This window comes from Bubalus kerabau, chromosome 9 (assembly GCF_029407905.1).
Source record: "Bubalus kerabau isolate K-KA32 ecotype Philippines breed swamp buffalo chromosome 9, PCC_UOA_SB_1v2, whole genome shotgun sequence".
In the NCBI taxonomy this organism is placed as follows: domain Eukaryota; kingdom Metazoa; phylum Chordata; class Mammalia; order Artiodactyla; family Bovidae; genus Bubalus; species Bubalus kerabau.
This window is the reverse complement of record NC_073632.1, coordinates 183,608-196,272: the sequence shown is the minus strand read 5'-3', so window position 1 is coordinate 196,272 and position 12,665 is coordinate 183,608.

Here is a 12,665-nt window from a genome sequence, read left to right as displayed (position 1 = left end):
CCTCTCTTCTCACCGGCGTGCTGGGAACTGGGCTTCCAGGCCTGGGCACAGAGCACTTGCCCGGAGCTCTCTGCTCAGGGACTGGTTCCCCTGCGCTGGGGCTGTGCTCTCCCTAGCCCAAACGCACCGGGGAAGGCCCCAAACCACATCCACACGACTCTACGCTGGGGGAGAGCTCCAGGGAAGCCCAGTCTGGCAGGCGCTTGCTGGGCACAAACGGAGGATCCCTCTGGCTGTGGTGCTGCCTCGCCCAGCCAGGGGCGCTGGGACCCTGATTCCCTCCGCCCAGCGCTTAGTCTGGGCGGCCAAGCAACCGCTTGGGAATGCAGCCCTGGGCGCTCTCTTTTGCCTGACAAAGAGCTCTGCTTGCGGTAGGCTTTGGCAGTTTGCACACCCCCGGCCCTGAGCCTTCTGCAAAGAGGCCTGGCTCCTAGGTCCAAAGGGAAGGCCAGAGCGGAGCTGAGGCCAGCCAGGCGCCAGGCACGTCTCCCACACTCCCGCAGCCTGCTCCTTCCCGGGCGAGAACGCTAGAAGCTGGGAAGCGCTGGGCGAGGCTCGCCCAGGCCAGAGCAGCCTCTCGGCAGGGGCTCTGCGCTACCGCGCCTGGGCGCAGAGCTGGAGCTCCGCCGCTCTGGCAGCTCGCTCGGTCCTTCCCAGTAACAGGCCCGCAACCCCTCTCTTCTCTCCGGCGTGCTGGGAACTGGGCTTCCAGGCCTGGGCACAGAGCACTTGCCCGGAGCTCTCTGCTCAGGGACTGGTTCCCCTGCGCTGGGGCTGTGCTCTCCCTAGCCCAAACGCACCGGGGAAGGCCCCAAACCACATCCACACGACTCTACGCTGGGGGAGAGCTCCAGGGAAGCCCAGTCTGGCAGGCGCTTGCTGGGCACAAACGGAGGATCCCTCTGGCTGTGGTGCTGCCTCGCCCAGCCAGGGGCGCTGGGACCCTGATTCCCTCCGCCCAGCGCTTAGTCTGGGCGGCCAAGCAAGCGCTTGGGAATGCAGCCCTGGGCGCTCTCTTTGCCTGACAAAGAGCTCTGCTTGCGGGAGGCTTTGGCAGTTTGCACACCCCCGGCCCCTGAGCCTTCTGCAAAGAGGCCTGGCTCCTAGGTCCAAAGGGAAGGCGAGAGCGGAGCTGAGGCCAGCCAGGCGCCAGGCACGTCTCCCACACTCCCGCAGCCTGCTCCTTCCGGGCGAGAACGCTAGAAGCTGGGAAGCGCTGGGCGAGGCTCGCCCAGGCCAGAGCAGCCTCTCGGCCGGGGCTCTGCGCTACCGCGCCTGGGCGCAGAGCTGGAGCTCCGCCGCTCTGGCAGCTCGCTCGGTCCTTCCCAGTAACAGGCCCGCAACCCCTCTCTTCTCTCCGGCGTGCTGGGAACTGGGCTTCCAGGCCTGGGCACAGAGCACTTGCCCGGAGCTCTCTGCTCAGGGACTGGTTCCCCTGCACTGGGGCTGTGCTCTCCCTAGCCCAAACGCACCGGGGAAGGCCCCAAACCACATCCACACGACTCTACGCTGGGGGAGAGCTCCAGGGAAGCCCAGTCTGGCAGGCGCTTGCTGGGCACAAACGGAGGATCCCTCTGGCTGTGGTGCTGCCTCGCCCAGCCAGGGGCGCTGGGACCCTGATTCCCTCCGCCCAGCGCTTAGTCTGGGCGGCCAAGCAAGGGCTTGGGAATGCAGCCCTGGGCGCTCTCTTTGCCTGACAAAGAGCTCTGCTTGCGGGAGGCTTTGTCAGTTTGCACACCCCCGGCCCCTGAGCCTTCTGCAAAGAGGCCTGGCTCCTAGGTCCAAAGGGAAGGCGAGAGCGGAGCTGAGGCCAGCCAGGCGCCAGGCACGTCTCCCACACTCCCGCAGCCTGCTCCTTCCCGGGCGAGAACGCTAGAAGCTGGGAAGCGCTGGGCGAGGCTCGCCCAGGCCAGAGCAGCCTCTCGGCCGGGGCTCTGCGCTACCGCGCCTGGGCGCAGAGCTGGAGCTCCGCCGCTCTGGCAGCTCATTCGGTCCTTCCCAGTAACAGGCCTGCAACCCCTCTCTTCTCACCGGCGTACTGGGAACTGGGCTTCCAGGCCTGGGCACAGAGCACTTGCCCGGAGCTCTCTGCTCAGGGACTGGTTCCCCTGCGCTGGGGCTGTGCTCTCCCTAGCCCAAACGCACCGGGGAAGGCCCCAAACCACATCCACACGACTCTACGCTGGGGGAGAGCTCCAGGGAAGCCCAGTCTGGCAGGCGCTTGCTGGGCACAAACGGAGGATCCCTCTGGCTGTGGTGCTGCCTCGCCCAGCCAGGGGCGCTGGGACCCTGATTCCCTCCGCCCAACACTTAGTCTGGGCGGCCAAGCAAGCGCTTGGGAATGCAGCCCTGGGCGCTCTCTTTGCCTGACAAAGAGCTCTGCTTGCGGGAGGCTTTGGCAGTTTGCACACCCCCGGCCCCTGAGACTTCTGCAAAGAGGCCTGGCTCCTAGGTCCAAAGGGAAGGCGAGAGCGGAGCTGAGGCCAGCCAGGCGCCAGGCACGTCTCCCACACTCCCGCAGCCTGCTCCTTCCCGGGCGAGAACGCTAGAAGCTGGGAAGCGCTGGGCGAGGCTCGCCCAGGCCAGAGCAGCCTCTCGGCCGGGGCTCTGCGCTACCGCGCCTGGGCGCAGAGCTGGAGCTCCGCCGCTCTGGCAGCTCGCTCGGTCCTTCCCAGTAACAGGCCTGCAACCCCTCTCTTCTCTCCGGCGTGCTGGGAACTGGGCTTCCAGGCCTGGGCACAGAGCACTTGCCCGGAGCTCTCTGCTCAGGGACTGGTTCCCCTGCGCTGGGGCTGTGCTCTCCCTAGCCCAAACGCACCGGGGAAGGCCCCAAACCACATCCACACGACTCTACGCTGGGGGAGAGCTCCAGGGAAGCCCAGTCTGGCAGGCGCTTGCTGGGCACAAACGGAGGATCCCTCTGGCTGTGGTGCTGCCTCGCCCAGCCAGGGGCGCTGGGACCCTGATTCCCTCCGCCCAGCGCTTAGTCTGGGCGGCCAAGCAAGCGCTTGGGAATGCAGCCCTGGGCGCTCTCTTTGCCTGACAAAGAGCTCTGCTTGCGGGAGGCTTTGGCAGTTTGCACACCCCCGGCCCCTGAGCCTTCTGCAAAGAGGCCTGGCTCCTAGGTCCAAAGGGAAGGCCAGAGCGGAGCTGAGGCCAGCCAGGCGCCAGTCACGTCTCCCACACTCCCGCAGCCTGCTCCTTCCGGGCGAGAACGCTAGAAGCTGGGAAGCGCTGGGCGAGGCTCGCCCAGGCCAGAGCAGCCTCTCGGCCGTGGCTCTGCGCTACCGCGCCTGGGCGCAGAGCTGGAGCTCCGCCGCTCTGGCAGCTCGCTCGGTCCTTCCCAGTAACAGGCCTGCAACCCCTCTCTTCTCTCCGACGTGCTGGGAACTGGGCTTCCAGGCCTGGGCACAGAGCACTTGCCCGGAGCTCTCTGCTCAGGGACTGGTTCCCCTGCGCTGGGGCTGTGCTCTCCCTAGCCCAAAGGCACCGGGGAAGGCCCCAAACCACATCCACACGACTCTACGCTGGGGGAGAGCTCCAGGGAAGCCCAGTCTGGCAGGCGCTTGCTGGGCACAAACGGAGGATCCCTCTGGCTGTGGTGCTGCCTCGCCCAGCCAGGGGCGCTGGGACCCTAATTCCCTCCGCCCAGCGCTTAGTCTGGGCGGCCAAGCAAGCGCTTGGGAATGCAGCCCTGGGCGCTCTCTTTGCCTGACAAAGAGCTCTGCTTGCGGGAGGCTTTGGCAGTTTGCACACCCCCGGCCCCTGAGCCTTCTGCAAAGAGGCCTGGCTCCTAGGTCCAAAGGGAAGGCGAGAGCGGAGCTGAGGCCAGCCAGGCGCCAGTCACGTCTCCCACACTCCCGCAGCCTGCTCCTTCCGGGCGAGAACGCTAGAAGCTGGGAAGCGCTGGGTGAGGCTCGCCCAGGCCAGAGCAGCCTCTCGGCCGGGGCTCTGCGCTACCGCGCCTGGGCGCAGAGCTGGAGCTCCGCCGATCTGGCAGCTCATTCGGTCCTTCCCAGTAACAGGCCCGCAACCCCTCTCTTCTCACCGGCGTGCTGGGAACTGGGCTTCCAGGCCTGGGCACAGAGCACTTGCCCGGAGCTCTCTGCTCAGGGACTGGTTCCCCTGCGCTGGGGCTGTGCTCTCCCTAGCCCAAACGCACCGGGGAAGGCCCCAAACCACATCCACACGACTCTACGCTGGGGGAGAGCTCCAGGGAAGCCCAGTCTGGCAGGCGCTTGCTGGGCACAAACGGAGGATCCCTCTGGCTGTGGTGCTGCCTCGCCCAGCCAGGGGCGCTGGGACCCTGATTCCCTCCGCCCAGCGCTTAGTCTGGGCGGCCAAGCAACCGCTTGGGAATGCAGCCCTGGGCGCTCTCTTTGCCTGACAAAGAGCTCTGCTTGCGGTAGGCTTTGGCAGTTTGCACACCCCCGGCCCCTGAGCCTTCTGCAAAGAGGCCTGGCTCCTAGGTCCAAAGGGAAGGCGAGAGCGGAGCTGAGGCCAGCCAGGCGCCAGGCACGTCTCCCACACTCCCGCAGCCTGCTCCTTCCCGGGCGAGAACGCTAGAAGCTGGGAAGCGCTGGGCGAGGCTCGCCCAGGCCAGAGCAGCCTCTCGGCAGGGGCTCTGCGCTACCGCGCCTGGGCGCAGAGCTGGAGCTCCGCCGCTCTGGCAGCTCGCTCGGTCCTTCCCAGTAACAGGCCCGCAACCCCTCTCTTCTCTCCGGCGTGCTGGGAACTGGGCTTCCAGGCCTGGGCACAGAGCACTTGCCCGGAGCTCTCTGCTCAGGGACTGGTTCCCCTGCGCTGGGGCTGTGCTCTCCCTAGCCCAAACGCACCGGGGAAGGCCCCAAACCACATCCACACGACTCTACGCTGGGGGAGAGCTCCAGGGAAGCCCAGTCTGGCAGGCGCTTGCTGGGCACAAACGGAGGATCCCTCTGGCTGTGGTGCTGCCTCGCCCAGCCAGGGGCGCTGGGACCCTGATTCCCTCCGCCCAGCGCTTAGTCTGGGCGGCCAAGCAAGCGCTTGGGAATGCAGCCCTGGGCGCTCTCTTTGCCTGACAAAGAGCTCTGCTTGCGGGAGGCTTTGGCAGTTTGCACACCCCCGGCCCCTGAGCCTTCTGCAAAGAGGCCTGGCTCCTAGGTCCAAAGGGAAGGCGAGAGCGGAGCTGAGGCCAGCCAGGCGCCAGGCACGTCTCCCACACTCCCGCAGCCTGCTCCTTCCGGGCGAGAACGCTAGAAGCTGGGAAGCGCTGGGCGAGGCTCGCCCAGGCCAGAGCAGCCTCTCGGCCGGGGCTCTGCGCTACCGCGCCTGGGCGCAGAGCTGGAGCTCCGCCGCTCTGGCAGCTCGCTCGGTCCTTCCCAGTAACAGGCCCGCAACCCCTCTCTTCTCTCCGGCGTGCTGGGAACTGGGCTTCCAGGCCTGGGCACAGAGCACTTGCCCGGAGCTCTCTGCTCAGGGACTGGTTCCCCTGCACTGGGGCTGTGCTCTCCCTAGCCCAAACGCACCGGGGAAGGCCCCAAACCACATCCACACGACTCTACGCTGGGGGAGAGCTCCAGGGAAGCCCAGTCTGGCAGGCGCTTGCTGGGCACAAACGGAGGATCCCTCTGGCTGTGGTGCTGCCTCGCCCAGCCAGGGGCGCTGGGACCCTGATTCCCTCCGCCCAGCGCTTAGTCTGGGCGGCCAAGCAAGGGCTTGGGAATGCAGCCCTGGGCGCTCTCTTTGCCTGACAAAGAGCTCTGCTTGCGGGAGGCTTTGTCAGTTTGCACACCCCCGGCCCCTGAGCCTTCTGCAAAGAGGCCTGGCTCCTAGGTCCAAAGGGAAGGCGAGAGCGGAGCTGAGGCCAGCCAGGCGCCAGGCACGTCTCCCACACTCCCGCAGCCTGCTCCTTCCCGGGCGAGAACGCTAGAAGCTGGGAAGCGCTGGGCGAGGCTCGCCCAGGCCAGAGCAGCCTCTCGGCCGGGGCTCTGCGCTACCGCGCCTGGGCGCAGAGCTGGAGCTCCGCCGCTCTGGCAGCTCATTCGGTCCTTCCCAGTAACAGGCCTGCAACCCCTCTCTTCTCACCGGCGTGCTGGGAACTGGGCTTCCAGGCCTGGGCACAGAGCACTTGCCCGGAGCTCTCTGCTCAGGGACTGGTTCCCCTGCGCTGGGGCTGTGCTCTCCCTAGCCCAAACGCACCGGGGAAGGCCCCAAACCACATCCACACGACTCTACGCTGGGGGAGAGCTCCAGGGAAGCCCAGTCTGGCAGGCGCTTGCTGGGCACAAACGGAGGATCCCTCTGGCTGTGGTGCTGCCTCGCCCAGCCAGGGGCGCTGGGACCCTGATTCCCTCCGCCCAGCGCTTAGTCTGGGCGGCCAAGCAAGCGCTTGGGAATGCAGCCCTGGGCGCTCTCTTTGCCTGACAAAGAGCTCTGCTTGCGGGAGGCTTTGGCAGTTTGCACACCCCCGGCCCCTGAGCCTTCTGCAAAGAGGCCTGGCTCCTAGGTCCAAAGGGAAGGCGAGAGCGGAGCTGAGGCCAGCCAGGCGCCAGGCACGTCTCCCACACTCCCGCAGCCTGCTCCTTCCCGGGCGAGAACGCTAGAAGCTGGGAAGCGCTGGGCGAGGCTCGCCCAGGCCAGAGCAGCCTCTCGGCCGGGGCTCTGCGCTACCGCGCCTGGGCGCAGAGCTGGAGCTCCGCCGCTCTGGCAGCTCGCTCGGTCCTTCCCAGTAACAGGCCTGCAACCCCTCTCTTCTCTCCGGCGTGCTGGGAACTGGGCTTCCAGGCCTGGGCACAGAGCACTTGCCCGGAGCTCTCTGCTCAGGGACTGGTTCCCCTGCGCTGGGGCTGTGCTCTCCCTAGCCCAAACGCACCGGGGAAGGCCCCAAACCACATCCACACGACTCTACGCTGGGGGAGAGCTCCAGGGAAGCCCAGTCTGGCAGGCGCTTGCTGGGCACAAACGGAGGATCCCTCTGGCTGTGGTGCTGCCTCGCCCAGCCAGGGGCGCTGGGACCCTGATTCCCTCCGCCCAGCGCTTAGTCTGGGCGGCCAAGCAAGCGCTTGGGAATGCAGCCCTGGGCGCTCTCTTTGCCTGACAAAGAGCTCTGCTTGCGGGAGGCTTTGGCAGTTTGCACACCCCCGGCCCCTGAGCCTTCTGCAAAGAGGCCTGGCTCCTAGGTCCAAAGGGAAGGCCAGAGCGGAGCTGAGGCCAGCCAGGCGCCAGTCACGTCTCCCACACTCCCGCAGCCTGCTCCTTCCGGGCGAGAACGCTAGAAGCTGGGAAGCGCTGGGCGAGGCTCGCCCAGGCCAGAGCAGCCTCTCGGCCGGGGCTCTGCGCTACCGCGCCTGGGCGCAGAGCTGGAGCTCCGCCGCTCTGGCAGCTCGCTCGGTCCTTCCCAGTAACAGGCCCGCAACCCCTCTCTTCTCTCCGGCGTGCTGGGAACTGGGCTTCCAGGCCTGGGCACAGAGCACTTGCCCGGAGCTCTCTGCTCAGGGACTGGTTCTTCTGCGCTGGGGCTGTGCTCTCCCTAGCCCAAACGCACCGGGGAAGGCCCCAAACCACATCCACACGACTCTACGCTGGGGGAGACCTCCAGGGAAGCCCAGTCTGGCAGGCGCTTGCTGGGCACAAACGGAGGATCCCTCTGGCTGTGGTGCTGCCTCGCCCAGCCAGGGGCGCTGGGACCCTGATTCCCTCCGCCCAGCGCTTAGTCTGGGCGGCCAAGCAAGCGCTTGGGAATGCAGCCCTGGGCGCTCTCTTTGCCTGACAAAGAGCTCTGCTTGCGGGAGGCTTTGGCAGTTTGCACACCCCCGGCCCCTGAGCCTTCTGCAAAGAGGCCTGGCTCCTAGGTCCAAAGGGAAGGCGAGAGCGGAGCTGAGGCCAGCCAGGCGCCAGGCACGTCTCCCACACTCCCGCAGCCTGCTCCTTCCCGGGCGAGAACGCTAGAAGCTGGGAAGCGCTGGGCGAGGCTCGCCCAGGCCAGAGCAGCCTCTCGGCCGGGGCTCTGCGCTACCGCGCCTGGGCGCAGAGCTGGAGCTCCGCCGCTCTGGCAGCTCGCTCGGTCCTTCCCAGTAACAGGCCCGCAACCCCTCTCTTCTCTCCGGCGTGCTGGGAACTGGGCTTACAGGCCTGGGCACAGAGCACTGCCCGGAATTCTCTGCTCAGGGACTGGTTCCCCTGCGCTGGGGCTGTGCTCTCCCTAGCCCAAACGCACCGGGGAAGGCCCCAAACCACATCCACACGACTCTACGCTGGGGGAGAGCTCCAGGGAAGCCCAGTCTGGCAGGCGCTTGCTGGGCACAAACGGAGGATCCCTCTGGCTGTGGTGCTGCCTCGCCCAGCCAGGGGCGCTGGGACCCTGATTCCCTCCGCCCAGCGCTTAGTCTGGGCGGCCAAGCAAGCGCTTGGGAATGCAGCCCTGGGCGCTCTCTTTTCCTGACAATGAGCTCTGCTTGCGGGAGGCTTTGGCAGTTGGCACACCCCCGGCCCCTGAGCCTTCTGCAAAGAGGCCTGGCTCCTAGGTCAAAGGGAAGGCCAGAGCGGAGCTGAGGCCAGCCAGGCGCCAGTCACGTCTCCCACACTCCCGCAGCCTGCTCCTTCCCGGGCGAGAAAGCTAGAAGCTGGGAAGCGCTGGGCGAGGCTCGCCCAGGCCAGAGCAGCCTCTCGGCCGGGGCTCTGCGCTACCGCGCCTGGGCGCAGAGCTGGAGCTCCGCCGCTCTGGCAGCTCGCTCGGTCCTTCCCAGTAACAGGCCTGCAACCCCTCTCTTCTCTCCGGCGTGCTGGGAACTGGGCTTCCAGGCCTGGGCACAGAGCACTTGCCCGGAGCTCTCTGCTCAGGGACTGGTTCCCCTGCGCTGGGGCTGTGCTCTCCCTAGCCCAAACGCACCGGGGAAGGCCCCAAACCACATCCACACGACTCTACGCTGGGGGAGAGCTCCAGGGAAGCCCAGTCTGGCAGGCGCTTGCTGGGCACAAACGGAGGATCCCTCTGGCTGTGGTGCTGCCTCGCCCAGCCAGGGGCGCTGGGACCCTGATTCCCTCCGCCCAGCGCTTAGTCTGGGCGGCCAAGCAAGCGCTTGGGAATGCAGCCCTGGGCGCTCTCTTTGCCTGACAAAGAGCTCTGCTTGCGGGAGGCTTTGTCAGTTTGCACACCCCCGGCCCCTGAGCCTTCTGCAAAGAGGCCTGGCTCCTAGGTCCAAAGGGAAGGCGAGAGCGGAGCTGAGGCCAGCCAGGCGCCAGGCACGTCTCCCACACTCCCGCAGCCTGCTCCTTCCCGGGCGAGAACGCTAGAAGCTGGGAAGCGCTGGGCGAGGCTCGCCCAGGCCAGAGCAGCCTCTCGGCCGGGGCTCTGCGCTACCGCGCCTGGGCGCAGAGCTGGAGCTCCGCCGCTCTGGCAGCTCGCTCGGTCCTTCCCAGTAACAGGCCTGCAACCCCTCTCTTCTCACCGGCGTGCTGGGAACTGGGCTTCCAGGCCTGGGCACAGAGCACTTGCCCGGAGCTCTCTGCTCAGGGACTGGTTCCCCTGCGCTGGGGCTGTGCTCTCCCTAGCCCAAACGCACCGGGGAAGGCCCCAAACCACATCCACACGACTCTACGCTGGGGGAGAGCTCCAGGGAAGCCCAGTCTGGCAGGCGCTTGCTGGGCACAAACGGAGGATCCCTCTGGCTGTGGTGCTGCCTCGCCCAGCCAGGGGCGCTGGGACCCTGATTCCCTCCGCCCAACACTTAGTCTGGGCGGCCAAGCAAGCGCTTGGGAATGCAGCCCTGGGCGCTCTCTTTGCCTGACAAAGAGCTCTGCTTGCGGGAGGCTTTGGCAGTTTGCACACCCCCGGCCCCTGAGACTTCTGCAAAGAGGCCTGGCTCCTAGGTCCAAAGGGAAGGCGAGAGCAGAGCTGAGGCCAGCCAGGCGCCAGGCACGTCTCCCACACTCCCGCAGCCTGCTCCTTCCCGGGCGAGAACGCTAGAAGCTGGGAAGCGCTGGGCGAGGCTCGCCCAGGCCAGAGCAGCCTCTCGGCCGGGGCTCTGCGCTACCGCGCCTGGGCGCAGAGCTGGAGCTCCGCCGCTCTGGCAGCTCGCTCGGTCCTTCCCAGTAACAGGCCCGCAACCCCTCTCTTCTCTCAGGCGTACTGGGAACTGGGCTTCCAGGCCTGGGCACAGAGCACTTGCCCGGAGCTCTCTGCTCAGGGACTGGTTCCCCTGCGCTGGGGCTGTGCTCTCCCTAGCCCAAACGCACCGGGGAAGGCCCCAAACCACATCCACACGACTCTACGCTGGGGGAGAGCTCCAGGGAAGCCCAGTCTGGCAGGCGCTTGCTGGGCACAAACGGAGGATCCCTCTGGCTGTGGTGCTGCCTCGCCCAGCCAGGGGCGCTGGGACCCTGATTCCCTCCGCCCAGCGCTTAGTCTGGGCGGCCAAGCAAGCGCTTGGGAATGCAGCCCTGGGCGCTCTCTTTGCCTGACAAAGAGCTCTGCTTGCGGGAGGCTTTGGCAGTTGGCACACCCCCGGCCCCTGAGCCTTCTGCAAAGAGGCCTGGCTCCTAGGTCCAAAGGGAAGGCGAGAGCGGAGCTGAGGCCAAGCCAGGCGCCAGGCACGTCTCCCACACTCCCGCAGCCTGCTCCTTCCCGGGCGAGAACGCTAGAAGCTGGGAAGCGCTGGGCGAGGCTCGCCCAGGCCAGAGCAGCCTCTCGGCCGGGGCTCTGCGCTACCGCGCCTGGGCGCAGAGCTGGAGCTCCGCCGCTCTGGCAGCTCATTCGGTCCTTCCCAGTAACAGGCCTGCAACCCCTCTCTTCTCAGCGGCGTGCTGCGAACTGGGCTTCCAGGCCTGGGCACAGAGCACTTGCCCGGAGCTCTCTGCTCAGGGACTGGTTCCCCTGCGCTGGGGCTGTGCTCTCCCTAGCCCAAACGCACCGGGGAAGGCCCCAAACCACATCCACACGACTCTACGCTGGGGGAGAGCTCCAGGGAAGCCCAGTCTGGCAGGCGCTTGCTGGGCACAAATGGAGGATCCCTCTGGCTGTGGTGCTGCCTCGCCCAGCCAGGGGCGCTGGGACCCTGATTCCCTCCGCCCAGCGCTTAGTCTGGGCGGCCAAGCAAGCGCTTGGGAATGCAGCCCTGGGCGCTCTCTTTGCCTGACAAAGAGCTCTGCTTGCGGGAGGCTTTGGCAGTTTGCACACCCCCGGCCCCTGAGCCTTCTGCAAAGAGGCCTGGCTCCTAGGTCCAAAGGGAAGGCGAGAGCGGAGCTGAGGCCAGCCAGGCGCCAGGCACGTCTCCCACACTCCCGCAGCCTGCTCCTTCCCGGGCGAGAACGCTAGAAGCTGGGAAGCGCTGGGCGAGGCTCGCCCAGGCCAGAGCAGCCTCTCGGCCGGGGCTCTGCGCTACCGCGCCTGGGCGCAGAGCTGGAGCTCCGCCGCTCTGGCAGCTCGCTCGGTCCTTCCCAGTAACAGGCCCGCAACCCCTCTCTTCTCTCCGGCGTGCTGGGAACTGGGCTTCCAGGCCTGGGCACAGAGCACTTGCCCGGAGCTCTCTGCTCAGGGACTGGTTCCCCTGCGCTGGGGCTGTGCTCTCCCTAGCCCAAACGCACCGGGGAAGGCCCCAAACCACATCCACACGACTCTACGCTGGGGGAGAGCTCCAGAGAAGCCCAGTCTGGCAGGCGCTTGCTGGGCACAAACGGAGGATCCCTCTGGCTGTGGTGCTGCCTCGCCCAGCCAGGGGCGCTGGGACCCTGATTCCCTCCGCCCAGCGCTTAGTCTGGGCGGCCAAGCAAGCGCTTGGGAATGCAGCCCTGGGCGCTCTCTTTGCCTGACAAAGAGCTCTGCTTGCGGGAGGCTTTGGCAGTTGGCACACCCCCGGCCCCTGAGCCTTCTGCAAAGAGGCCTGGCTCCTAGGTCCAAAGGGAAGGCGAGAGCGGAGCTGAGGCCAGCCAGGCGCCAGGCACGTCTCCCACACTCCCGCAGCCTGCTCCTTCCCGGGCGAGAACGCTAGAAGCTGGGAAGCGCTGGGCGAGGCTCGCCCAGGCCAGAGCAGCCTCTCGGCCGGGGCTCTGCGCTACCGCGCCTGGGCGCAGAGCTGGAGCTCCGCCGCTCTGGCAGCTCGCTCGGTCCTTCCCAGTAACAGGCCCGCAACCCCTCTCTTCTCTCCGGCGTGCTGGGAACTGGGCTTCCAGGCCTGGTCACAGAGCACTTGCCCGGAGCTCTCTGCTCAGGGACTGGTTCCCCTGCGCTGGGGCTGTGCTCTCCCTAGCCCAAACGCACCGGGGAAGGCCCCAAACCACATCCACAAGACTCTACGCTGGGGGAGAGCTCCAGGGAAGCCCAGTCTGGCAGGCGCTTGCTGGGCACAAACGGAGGATCCCTCTGGCTGTGGTGCTGCCTCGCCCAGCCAGGGGCGCTGGGACCCTGATTCCCTCCGCCCAGCGCTTAGTCTGGGCGGCCAAGCAACCGCTTGGGAATGCAGCCCTGGACGCTCTCTTTGCCTGACCAAGAGCTCTGCTTGCGGGAGGCTTTAGCAGTTTGCACACCCCCGGCCCCTGAGCCTTCTGCAAAGAGGCCTGGCTCCTAGGTCCAAAGGGAAGGCGAGAGCGGAGCTGAGGCCAGCCAGGCGCCAGGCACGTCTCCCACACTCCCGCAGCCTGCTCCTTCCCGGGCGAGAACGCTAGAAGCTGGGAAGCGCTGGGCGAGACTC